Source organism: Chiloscyllium plagiosum, unplaced genomic scaffold (genome assembly GCF_037043375.1).
Source record: "Chiloscyllium plagiosum isolate Xiang-an unplaced genomic scaffold, Cpla_swu_hap1 HiC_scaffold_44, whole genome shotgun sequence".
NCBI lineage: Eukaryota > Metazoa > Chordata > Chondrichthyes > Orectolobiformes > Hemiscylliidae > Chiloscyllium > Chiloscyllium plagiosum.
Genome location: NW_028270182.1, coordinates 8,401,870 through 8,414,573, shown reverse-complemented (window position 1 = coordinate 8,414,573; position 12,704 = coordinate 8,401,870).

The window sequence follows — 12,704 nt, the reverse complement described above, 5'->3', positions numbered from 1 at the left end:
ACTGGAGAGAGGCAAATGTAATTCCTCTCTTCAAGAAAGGAAATAGGGAAATTCCAGGCAATTACAGACCAGTAAGTCTCACGTCTGTCATCTGCAAGGTGTTAGAAAGGATTCTGGGGGATAGGATTTATGACCATCTGGAAGAGCATGGTTTGATTAAATGCAGTCAGCACAGCTTTGTGAAGGGCAGGTCATGCCTCACAAATCTTATTGAGTTCTTTGAGGATGTTACTAGACAAGTTGATGAGGGTCGAGCTGTGGGTGTGGTGTATATGGACTTCAGCAAGGCAATTGATAAGGTTCCCCATGGTAGGCCCGTTCAGAAGGTCAGGAGGAATGGGATACAGGGAAATTTAGCTGTGTGGATACAGAATTGGCTGGTCGACAAGACAGCGAGTGGTAGTGGAAGGAAAGTATTCTGCCTGGAAGTCGGTGGTGTTCCACAGGGCTGTGTTCTTGGGCCTCTACTCTTTGTAGTTTTTATTAATGACTTGGATGAGGAGATTGAAGGATGGGTCAGCAAGTTTGCAGACGACAAAGGTTGGAGGTGTCGTTAACAGTATAGAGGAACTGTTGTAGGCTGCAGCATGACATTGACAGGATGCAGAGATGGGCTGAGAGGTGGCAGATGGAGTTCAACCTGGATAAATGCAAAGTGATGCATTTTGGAAGGTTAAACTTGAAAGTTGAGTACAGGGTTAAAGACAGGATTCTTGGCAGTGTGGAGGGACAGAGGGATCTTGGTGTGCAGGTACATAGATCCCTTAAAATGGCCACCCGCATGGACAGGATTGTTAAGAAAGCATATGGTGTTTTGGCTTTCATTAGCAGGGGGATTGAGTTTAAGAGCTGTGAGATCTTGTTGCAGCTCTATAAAACTTTGGTTAGACCTCACTTGGAATACTGCGTCCAGTTCTGGTCACCCTATTATAGGAAAGATGTGGATGCTTTGGAGAGGGTTCAGAGGAGGTTTACCAGGATGCTGCCTGGAATGGAGGGTTTATCTTACGAAGAGAGGTTGACTGAGCTCGGACTTTTTTCATTGGAAAAAAGAAGAAAGAGAGGGGACCTAATTTGAGGTGTACAAGATAATGAGAGGCATAGATAGAGTTGATAGCCAGAGACTTTTTCCCCAGGGCAGAAATTGTTAACACGAGAGGTCATAGTTTTAAGCTGTTTGTATAGAGGGGATGTCAGAGGCGGGTTCTTTACGCAGAGAGTTGTGAGAGCATGGAATGCGTTGTCAGCAGCAGTTGTGGAAGTGTGGTCATTGGGGATATTTAAGAGACTGCTGGACATGCATATGGCCACAGAAATTTGAGGGTTCATACATTAGGTTTACCTTACATGAGGATCAATGGTCGGCACAACATCGTGGGCTGAAGGGCCTATTCTATGTTCTAACTGTAGAATGAAGCCATTCTGGGCATTGAGTTTGCAGGGCCATTTAACTGAGAGATGACCTAACTAACTGTATGTGTGAGAAGCCCTTTAAAACGGAGTGTGTTCTTCATTCACAGGACATGGACGGCGATGCCTGGTGCCCCAGCAATTTTTGCTCATCCTTAATTACCCAGAGGGGAGTTTAAGAGTCAACGTGGCTATGGGTCTGGAGTTGTGTGTAGGTCAGATTGATAAGGGCAACAGATTTCCTTCCCTCAGCATTTCCCCCATTCACTCTCTCATGGTTTTAGCTGATAAATACTGCATTCAGTTCTGGACTCTCTCCTATGGGAAGGATGTTGTGAAAGTTGAAAGGGTTCAGAAAAGATTTGCAAGGACGTTGCTGGGACTTGGAGGGTTTGAGCCATAGGGAGATGCTTAATAGGCTGGGACTTTTTATTCCCTGGAGCATCGGAGGCTGAGGGTGATCTTATAGAAGTTTATAAAATCATGAGTGGTGTGGATAGGGAGAATAGCCCTATAGGGTGGATAGGATAGGGGAGCCCAAAACTACAGAGTCAAAGGTTTAAAGTGAGAGAGGAAAGGGATCTAAGGGGCAACTTTTTCTCACAGGGTGGTGTCTGTATGGAATAAGCTGCCAGAGGAAGTGGTGGAGACTGGTACAATTACAACATTTAAAAGGCATCTGGATGGGTATATGAATGGGAAGGGTTCATAGGGAAATGCGCCAAGTTTTGGCAAATGGGACTAGTTTAGTTTTAGGATATCTGGTGGACGACTTGATAAATCTGGTCTTTACATTTTCGTGTTTGGGTAGAACAGTCCCAAGCTTTGTAGTTGTAGAGTTGTACAGCATGGAGACAGAATGTTGCTGATCAGATGGGATGCAGCCTTCGGAACGGTTTAACCTGGTGGATGTTGGATGAGAGAGGATCTCCCTTGAAGGCAGGACCTTAAAACCACCTTAAAACTAAATCTGTTGGGAAGCATGTGCTTGTAAAAAGGGGAGTGGAAATCTAGAGTTCCCTCTGTCTTAAAAAGAGCTGATGTGGGTGGTTGAGACTATTAACCAGATTTCTGTCGGATTTCAAGATGGACAGATACGTGGTTCAGATTTCAGTGTTCAGTTTTGTCACGATCTAATTGATAGTGTGGATGCAAGGACTGAACAGCCTCCTACTGTGCAGAGATTTAGTTGTAACCCTATCTTCCTGATGGACAGATGTGCACGCAGGTACTCACTTACACATCTGTCATGCACACACCAACACACAGGTACACACACAGACGCACACAATAACGCTGAGATATAGACACAGCAAAGAAACATCCTTTAGTCCATACGAGCCAATTATCCTACATTAATCTAGTCCCATTTGCCAGCACTTGGCCCATATCCCTGTAAACACATCCTATTCATATACCCAGCCAGATGCCTTTTAAATGTCGTTATTGTGCCAGCCTCCACCACTTCCTCTGGCAGCTCATTCCATACACTCACCATCCTCTGTGAAAAAGTTGCCCCTTAACTCCCTTTTAAATCTTTCCCCCCCTCACCTTAAACCTATACCCTCTAATTTTGGACTGTCCCACCCCTGGAGAAAAAGACTGGCTATTCACCTTATCCATGCCCCTCGTAATTTTATAAACCCTTAAGGCCAAACCCCCAGCCCCCGACGCTCCAAGGAAAATAGCCCCAGCTTATTCAGCCTCTCCCGATAGCGCAAATCCTCTAAACCTAGCAATATCATTGTAAATCTTTTCTGCACCCTTTCAAGTTTCACAACACCCTACAGCAGGGGACTCCACACAGGCAGTCGCCCACAGTTGGGATCGAACCCGGGTCCCTGGCGCTGAGGCAGCAGTGCTAACCACTGAGCCGCCCAACGACAGCAAAGTTCCCTTTACTGTATCCCCATCAAACACTTCCAGGGAAGGGACACCACAGAGTTAGATACAGAATAAAGCTCCCTCTGGACTATCATAATACAATTTTAAAAATCTTAAATGTAATGATCTGATGAGAGATGCTGATTTTAAACTCACTCCCGACTCTCCCCATTTTAGGCACGCAACAAAAATGAAAGAACTCCACAAATTCAACACCAAGTTTTGTTTGATTCTCTCTGTTCTAATTCCATTAGATTGCTGTGTGTGCGTGTGCGCGAAAGACTGCATACAAGGAAGTGTGAATGTATTTGTGTGAGAAAGTGTGCGTGTGCGAGAGAAAAAGTACGTGAGGGAGAGAAAGTGAGAGTGAGTGTACACAAGTGAGTGTGTGCACATATGAGAGACAGAGTGCACCTACGAGAAAGTGTGTGCGAGTTTGCGTGTAAGAGGAAGTGTTTGTGAGACAGTGAGAAAGAGACAATTGAGAGTGTGTGCACGTGTGAAGGACAGTGTGCGAGTGAGAGTGTACATGTGTGCGATAGAGTGTATGCGTGTTGAGTGTGTGTGCATGGGTGCACTAAAAGTGCGAGGGAGACTGCATGCAAGAGAAAAGATGTGTGCGCGCGTACGTGAGAGAGACAATGTGCACGTGCGAGAGCAAGTGTGCGCGTGTGCAAGAGAGCGAGTGAAGTGTCATTGTGTACAAGAATGGGAACGTGTGCATGTGAGAGAAAGAAAACATGCGCATGAGAAAGTGTGAGAGACAGTGCACACAAGTGAGAATGTGTGCACATGAGTGAGCACGTGAGACAAAGAATGTGTGCGAGTGTACGCATGAGTGACCCTGTGAGAGTGTGTGTATATGTGCGAGAGTGCATGTGTGCGAGAGAAAGTGCTTGCGAGAGTGTACGCGCATGTGGGAGACAGTGTGAGACCAAGAGTGTACACAAGTGAGTGTGCGCGCATGTGAGAGATGGTGTGTGTGTGAGAAAGAGAATGTGTACTTGCAAGTGTATGTGTGAGGAAGAGTATGCATGTGTGCTCGAGAGAGTGAGTGTGCGTACGAGAGGCACTCTCCCTCTCTCGCACACGCACCATGTGTGAGAGGGACAGAGTACACAAATGTGAAAGAGTGTGAGCGAGAAACAATGTGCAGCTGTGAGAGAATGCTGACTCTCTCTCGCTGCTGGTTCCCAATTCCAAATGGGCAGGGCTGTCCCTGTCCCTCCGCTCCGCCCACCCCCCAGCCTCATTGGACCCAGAGTTGGAATACATACAGGCACATCACTGAGTTTAAACGTGTTAGACAACTGAACAGAATGCCTTTACAATGTAACTTCAGAAGGATTATACAAATGGGCGGAGGGGTCCAGTCCTGATTTGGGTAGATAGGAACATGTAACAATGTTCAGACCAGTGAGAGGACAGCTGGCCATCTAATTGTGACATATAGTAGCTTGGCACTATGTAACTGTCCCTACTAAACCCTGAGTGTTCTCCCTGAATACAATTGGATTAACCCTAACACTGACATAACAACAACAAACAGGCAAACGGTGAAGATCCTGCAATGAGCAGCTCCCAAGCCTTGTACCAACGTCAACATGGTCCAGCGTCCCCCTCCCCCGGTCAGTGTTATAACCCAGGTGTAGAGCTGGGAATCAATGTGACAATTTATTTAGGGATCCGGAACCTGCTCTCTGGTTCTGTGTCTCTGTCTATCTCCATCTGACTATCGTGTGTGCGCGGGTATGTGTGTGTCTCTGTGTAATGGGCTCTCTGTTCTTTGGGAGAAAGTGAGGGCTGCAGATGCTGGAGATCAGAGCTGAAAATGTGTTGCTGGAAAAGCGCAGCAGGTCAGGCTTCATTCCTGAAGAAGGGCTCATGCCCGAAACGTCGATTCTCCTGCCCCTTGGATGCTGCCTGATCTGCTGCGCTTTTCCAGCAACACATTTTCCTCTCTGTTCTTTGGGGGCTGTATCCAATAAATGGGGTTAAACCGCCCTCTATCTTTGTTCCTTTTTCCCTCAGACACATACAGATAAAGAATTGAACTCCCTTATTCCAAAGAATTTTCAATGAGACTTCTGATGAGAATACCAAGCTTGCACAATCCTCAGAGTAAACAAAAATTCTCCTTGCCTCTTATTAGGGCGTGCTCTAACTTTAAAACAATGTCTCCCCTCAGTCTAGACCACTCTAGAAAAGGAAACAGCCAGTCCTTTTTAAGTCTGTTTAGAATCCTACACGTCTTAAGTGATTAGAGTAATTTCATCTTTGCCCGTGAGAGAGAGAGAGCCAGAGAAAGTGTGTGAGGAGGTAAGGCGAATTTCATTGCACTTTCTGCAACTTGCAATGTTTTGGAATGTACTCTTACAATTTATGAGTGAGAGAGAAATGAAAAGTTGTGTTGTGGAGGAACATGCACAAGACATGTTCATCTCCCTCTGCTCACATCTCAGGGACAACATCACAAGGGTTCGGACAAAACTGCCCCGTGTCTCCAAAAACATTCCTTGAGAAGTAATTTGAGAAACGACTGTGTTACTGAAGAGATTCACAGGCGCTGATGGGGGAGGAAACAAAACCTGCTGCTTTTGCAGTGGCATAAGGAGGCCAGCAGAGGGTGGTATTGTATCACTTTAACTACAAGAAAGTTAAAAGTCACACAACACCAGGTTATAGTCCAACAGTTGGACTAATTAAACCTGTTGGACTATAACCTGGTGTTGTGTGATTTTTAACTTTGTACACCCCAGTCCAACACCGGCATCTTCAAATCATAACTACAAGAAGGCAGACTGAGACTTTGATTCATCACATATTATTTAATTTATTCATTCAATGAGCCTAGATCACACAGAGAATCAGACTGTGACAAATAGGCAGCATTATAAGCAGGTAAAAACAATGACTGCAGGTGCTGGAAACCAGATTCTGGATTAGTGGTGCTGGAAGAGCCCAGCAGTTCAGGCAGCATCCGATGGGCGGTAAAATCAACGTTTCGGGCAAAAGCCCTTCATCAGGAATGAGAGCAGTATATAGCATTGAAATGCAACAGGATATTAAGATCAGCAGTAGATGGAATTCAATGCAGGCAAGTAGGAGGTCACTAAAATTGTGCATTAACACAGAAACAGACAAACAGGTCACAGAGAGATGTACACTATTACAAACACTCGCATTCACACACCATACAGAGATGCGCACACAAACACATACGCACAATACTCAGAGGTGTGCACTCACTCACACACACAGACACATGTTGACACTATCCTGGAGATGTTTCAGAGCTAAATGTGAGACACTTTCTGCAGGAGGTGGGAGGTACAGGTGCAACATTGAAGATATTTGGATAGATATATGGAGAGGAAGGGTCAGAGGGATGTGGGCCAAATGAGACTGGTTTAGTTTGGGAAGCATGATTGGCATGGACAAGTTGGACTGAAAGGCCTGTGTCCATGCTGTGTGACTCTATAATCATAGTATCCCTACAGTGTGGGGATTCCTTCAAGCCAGCAAATCCACAGCAACCCTCCAAAGAGTAACCCACCCAGACACATTCCCTACCCTATTACTCTACATTTCTCCTGACTAATGTACCTAACCTACACATCCCTAAACACTATGGGACAATTTAGCACGGTCAATTCACCATCACGTGCATATCTTTGGATTGTGGGTGGAAACCGGAGTTCCTGGAGGAACCCACACAGAGACAGGGAGAACGTGCAAACTCCACACAGTCGCCTGAGGGTGGGATTGAACCCAGGTCCCTGGCACCACGAGGCAGCAGTGCTAATCACGAAGCCACCATGCCACCCACCAGTCCCATTCCACCAACAACCAAACCTACTCGGTCAGGCAACACCTCAATTTTTCAATTCTCCACCTTGTGTTCAAACCCCCGTTCCAGTTTTCCCTGTAAAGTGGGGGGGGGGGGGGGGGGGGAAGGTCAGTGGGGGTTAAAGTTGGGGGAGGTATAAAGACAGAGAGAAAAAAGGCAGAGAGAGGGACAGAGAAAGAGAGAAAGCAGGACAGAGAGAGGGAGAGAGTCACAGAAGCAGAGAGAGAAAAAAGGCAGAGATAGAGAGAGGGACAGAGACAGAGAGGGAGACAGACATAGAGAGTCAGACAAACTGATAAAGGGAAAGGCGGACAGGATCAGAGAGAGCGAGAGAGTGAAACAGAAACAGACAGAGAGGGAAAGAGAGAGGGAAGGGGAAAAGTGAGGGAGAGACAAAGGTGAGGCAAGGAGAGACATGGAGAGGGGAAGGAGACCATACACACCATTCCAGCTGCTCCCAGCTCCTCTCCCCATGTTCTCTCTCTCGCTCTCTGTGTCCCATCAGGGACACAGCCCACTCCAGGATCCCCACAGGGACACAGCCTGCTTTGGGAAGCTTAAAGGGTCAAAACTGAGATTTAAACAAAACCCATACTCACTCTCTCTCACACACACACACACACACACACACACACCCCTGCAGGTTCAAACCCTGAGCAGCCCAGATACACACTCACAACACAAAATAACACCAGTTTACTCCACAAACTCATACAGGGCATTTGCACCACATTAACACACATTCTTTGGACAAATCAATACAATATCTTTGTGCCAGTGAGCACAGGCTTATCTCTCAAATTAAGACAAGACTTTTGTACAGATTGATACAAGTTTTGCCCAAATTAACACAAGTTTATTTCACATACTTACGGAGGATGTTTGCACAAAGTAACACACTTTTTTTGGACAAATTGAAATGTTTTTTTGCCCAAATTTATTCCACAGGTTCACACAAGATTTTTGCATAGATTAATGAAACTGCAATGAACCATGAGGTATGCAGGCTTCCTGAGTCAGTTTTATCCCAATGAGGATACATCTTCTGCTAGTTTCTTTTTTTTTGCCATGTTTTGGGTCACTTTGTAAAAACTGGGCATGAACTATTCATCATGCAAAGACTCCAATGAAGCACTTTGGGAAAATTGAATGCAACTTGTGACAGAATTTATTTAATGTGTGAAATCCCAGTGAGAAATACAAGGAGTTGCAGGAAGGAACCCCTACTGCAGCCACAAGATGGAGCTGGAGCCTGGCGATCAATGACGGCCTCCAGACTGAGGAGAAAGTGAGGTCTGCAGATGCTGGAGATCAGAATCAAGAGTGTTGCTGGAAAAGCACAGCCTCCAGGCTGAGCCACAGGCGCCCTCTGCTGCTCATCAGGAAACCTGCAATTCCCAACTCTGCAGCAATTGGATTCTTCCTCCCACTCCACCACATTTCCAGGCACTGTCTTCCAGGACCCCTAGTTCTGGACATCCTCCAACATCCAGCCCACTCTGTCACTCCCTCTCAGTCGCTCTCTTTCGGTCACTCCCTTTTGGGGATGCTCTCTCTCAGTTGCACTCTTTCTCGGGCGCTCTCTCTTTCTGTCCCGCCCTCTCTGTCTCTTCCTCACTCTCAGTCGCTCTCATTCTCTCGGTCACTCTATCTCTCTCTCTCTGTGTTAATCTCTCTCTCTCGGACATGCTCTCTCTCTGTGTTACTCTCTCTCTCTCGGGCATGCCCTCTCTCTGTGTTATTCTCTCTCTCTCTCTCTCTCTCTCTCTCTCTCTCCTCGGCGTGCCCTCTCTCTCTCAGTCCCTCTCTCTGTCACTCACTCTTGGTCGCTTTCTCTCTCGGGTGTGCCCTCTCTCTCTCGGGCGTGCCCGCGCTCTCTCTCGGTCACACCTACTCTCTCTCGGTCGTGCCCTCTCGCTCTCGGTCGTGCCCTCTCTCTCTCGGTCGTGCCCTCTCTCTCTCTCTCTCTCGGTCGTGCCCTCTCTCTCGTTTGTGCCCTCTCTATCTCGGTCGTGCCTTCACTCTCTCGGGTGCGCCCTCTCTCTCTTTTTCGGTCGTGCCCTCCCTCTCTCCCTCTCTCTCTCTCTCTCTCTCTCGGGTGCACCCTCCCTCTCTCTCTTTTTCGGTCGTGCCCTCCCTCTCTCCCTCTCCCCCTCTCTCTCTCTCTCTCTCTCTCGGGTGCACCCTCCCTCTCTCTTTTTTTCGGTCGTGCCCTCCCTCTCTCCCTCTCTCTATCTCTCGGACATGCCCTCACTCTCTCCGGTGTGCGCTCTCTCTCGCTCTCGGTCGTGCCCTCTCTCTCTCGGTCGTGCCCTCTCTCTCTCGGTTGTGGCTTCTCTCTCGGTTGTGCCCTCACTCTCTTGGTCGTGCCTTCACTCTCTCGGGTGTGCCCTCCCTCTCTCTTTCTCTCTCTCTCTCTCTCTCTCTCTGGGTCATGCCCTCACTCTCTCGGGTGTGCCCTCTTTCTCTTGGTCGTGCCCTCTCTCTTGGTCGTGCCCTCTCTCTCTCGATCGCGCTCTGTCTGTCTGTCTGTCTCTCTCTCTCGGGCATGCCCTCACTCTCTTGGGCGTGCCCTCACTCTCTTTCTGTCACGCTCTCTCTCTCTGTCTCTCCCTATCTCTCAGTTGCTCCCTCTCTGTCACTCTCTCTCCGTTGCTCTCTCTCTTGTTCGTGCTCTCTCTCTCTGTCTCTTGGTCGTGCCCTCTCTCTCTCTCTCTCTTAGGCGTGCCCTCGCTCTCTTTCTGTCGCATCCTCTCTCTCTCTGTCCCTGCCTCTCTCTTGGTTGCTCCCTGTCTTTCACTCTCCCTCTCGGTCGTCTCTCTCTCTCTCTCTCTCTCTCTGTCACTCTTACTCTCTCTCGGTCGCTTCCTCTCTCTCTCGGTCGCTTCCTCTCTCTCTCGGTCGCTCCCTCTCTCTCTTGGTCGCTCCCTCTCTCTCTCGTGGTCGCTTGTTCTCTCTCTCGGTTGCTCTCTCTCCTGGGCGTGCCCTCTCTCTTTCGGTTGCTCTCTCTCTCTCTCTCTGTCACTCTTACTCTCGGTCGCTCCCTCTCTCGGTCGCGCCCTCCCTCTCTCGGTCGCGCCCGCCCTCTCTCGGTCGTCCCTCTCTCTCGGTCGTGCCCTCCCTCTCTCGGTCGTGCCCTCTCTCTCTGGGTCGCGCCCTCCCTCGCTCGGTCGCGCCCTCTCTCTCTCGGTCATGCCCTCCCTCTCTTGGTCGCGCCCTCTCTCCCTCGGTCACGCCCACCCTCTCTCGGTCGCCTCTCTCTCTCGGTCGCGCCCTCTCTCTCTGGGTCGCGCCCTCTCTCTCTGGGTCGCGCCCTCTCTCTCTGGGTCGCGCCCTCACTCTCTGGGTCGCGCCCTCTCTCTCTCGGTCGCGTCCTCACTCTCTCGGTCGGGCCCTCCCTCTCTCGGTCGGGCCCTCCCTGTCTCGGTCGTGTCCTCCCTGTCTCGGTCGCGCCCTCTCTCTCTCGGTCGTGCCCTCCATGTCTCGGTTGTGCCTTCCCTCTCTCGGGAGCCTAAACTCTCTCGGTCACGCCCTCTGCCCCTCTCTCGGTCGCTGTCTCTCTCTCGGGCATGCCCTCTCTCTGTGTTACTCCCTCTCTCTCTCTTTGGCATGCCCTCTCTCTTGGTCCCTCTCTCTGTCACTTTATTTCGGTCGCGCCCTCTGTCTTGATCGCTTTCTCTCTCTCTCTCTCTCAGGCGCGCCGTCCCACTCTCGGTCGTGCCCTCACTCTCTCGGTTGTGCCCTCTTTCTCTCGGGTGTGCACTCTCTTGGTTGCGCCCTCTCTCTCTCTCTCTCGGGCGTGCCCTGTCTCTCTCGGGTGTACCCTGTCTCTCTCGGGCGTGCCCTGTCTCTCTCGGGCGTGCCCTCTCTCTCTCGGGCGCGCCCTCCCTCTCTCGGGTGTGCCCTGTCTCTCTCGGGCGTGCCCTCTCTCTCTCGGGCGCGCCCTCCCTCTCTCGGGTGTGCCCTGTCTCTCTCGGGCGTGCCCTGTCTCTCTCGGGCATGCTCTGTCTCTCTCGGGCAGGCCCTGTCTCTCTCGGACACGCCCTCTCCCCCTCTCTCGGTCGCTCTCTCTCTCTCTCGGTTGTGCCCTCCCTCTCTCGGGCACGCCCTGTCTCTCTCGGGCACGCCCTCCCTCTCTCGGGCGCGCCCTCCCTCTCTCGGGCGCGCCCTCCCTCTCTCGGTCGCGCCCTCTCTCTCTCGGGCGCGCCCTCCCTCTCTCGGGTGTGCCCTGTCTCTCTCGGGCGTGCCCTGTCTCTCTCGGGCATGCTCTGTCTCTCTCGGGCAGGCCCTGTCTCTCTCGGACACGCCCTCTCCCCCTCTCTCGGTCGCTCTCTCTCTCTCTCGGTTGTGCCCTCCCTCTCTCGGGTGTGCCCTCTCTCTCTCGGGTGTGCCCTCTCTCTCTCGGGTGTGCCCTCTCTCTCTCGGGTGTGCCCTCCCTCTCTCGGGCGTGCCCTTCCTCTCTTGGTCACGCCCTCCCTCTCTCAGTCGCGCCCTCATTCTCTCAGGCGTGCCCTCCCTCTCTCGGGAGCCTAAACTCTCTCGGTCACGCCCTCTCCCCCTCTCTCGGTCGCGCTCTCTCTCTCGGGCGTGCCCTCTCTCTGTGTTACTCCCTCTCTCTCTGTTTGGCATGCCCTCTCTCTTGGTCCCTCTCTCTGTCACTTTCTTTCGGTCGCTTTCTCTCTCTCTCTCAGGCGCGCCGTCCCACTCTCGGTCGTGCCCTCACTCTCTCGGTTGTGCCCTCTTTCTCTCGGGTGTGCACTCTCTTGGTTGCGCCCTCTCTCTCTCTCGGGCGTGCCCTGTCTCTCTCGGGCATGCCCTCTCTCTCTCAGGTGCGCCCTCCCTCTCTCGGTCACGCCCTCCCTCTCTCGGTCGCGCCCTCCCTCTCTCGGTCGCGCCCTCATTCTCTCAGGCGTGCCCTCCCTCTCTCGTGCATGCTCTCACTCTCTCAGGCGTGCCCTCCCTCTCTTGGTTGTGCCCTCCCTCTCTTGGTTGCGCCCTCCCTCTCTCGGTTGCACCCTCACTCTCTCGGTCGCGCCCTCCCTCTCTCGGTCGCGCCCTCACTCTCTCGGTCGCGCCCTCCCTCTCTCGGTCGCGCCCTCACTCTCTCGGTCGCGCCCTCCCTCTCTCGGTCGCGCCCTCCCTCTCTCGGTCGCGCCCTCCCTCTCTCGGTCGCGCCCTCCCTCTCTCGGTCGCGCCCTCCCTCTCTCGGTCGCGCCCTCCCTCTCTCCGTCGCGCCCTCCCTCTCTCGGTCGCGCCCTCCCTGTCTCGGTCGCACCCTCTCCCTCTCGGTTGTGCCCTCCCTCTCTCGGGAGCCTAAACTCTCTCGGTCACGCCCTCTTCCCCTCTCTCGGTCGCTGTCTCTCTCTCGGGCATGCCCTCTCTCTGTGTTACTCCCTCTCTCTCTCTCTTTGGCATGCCCTCTCTCTTGGTCCCTCTCTCTGTCACTTTCTTTCGGTCGCGCCCTCTGTCTTGGTCGCTTTCTCTCTCTCTCTCTCAGGCGCGCCGTCCCACTCTCGGTCGTGCCCTCACTCTCTCGGTTGTGCCCTCTTTCTCTCGGGTG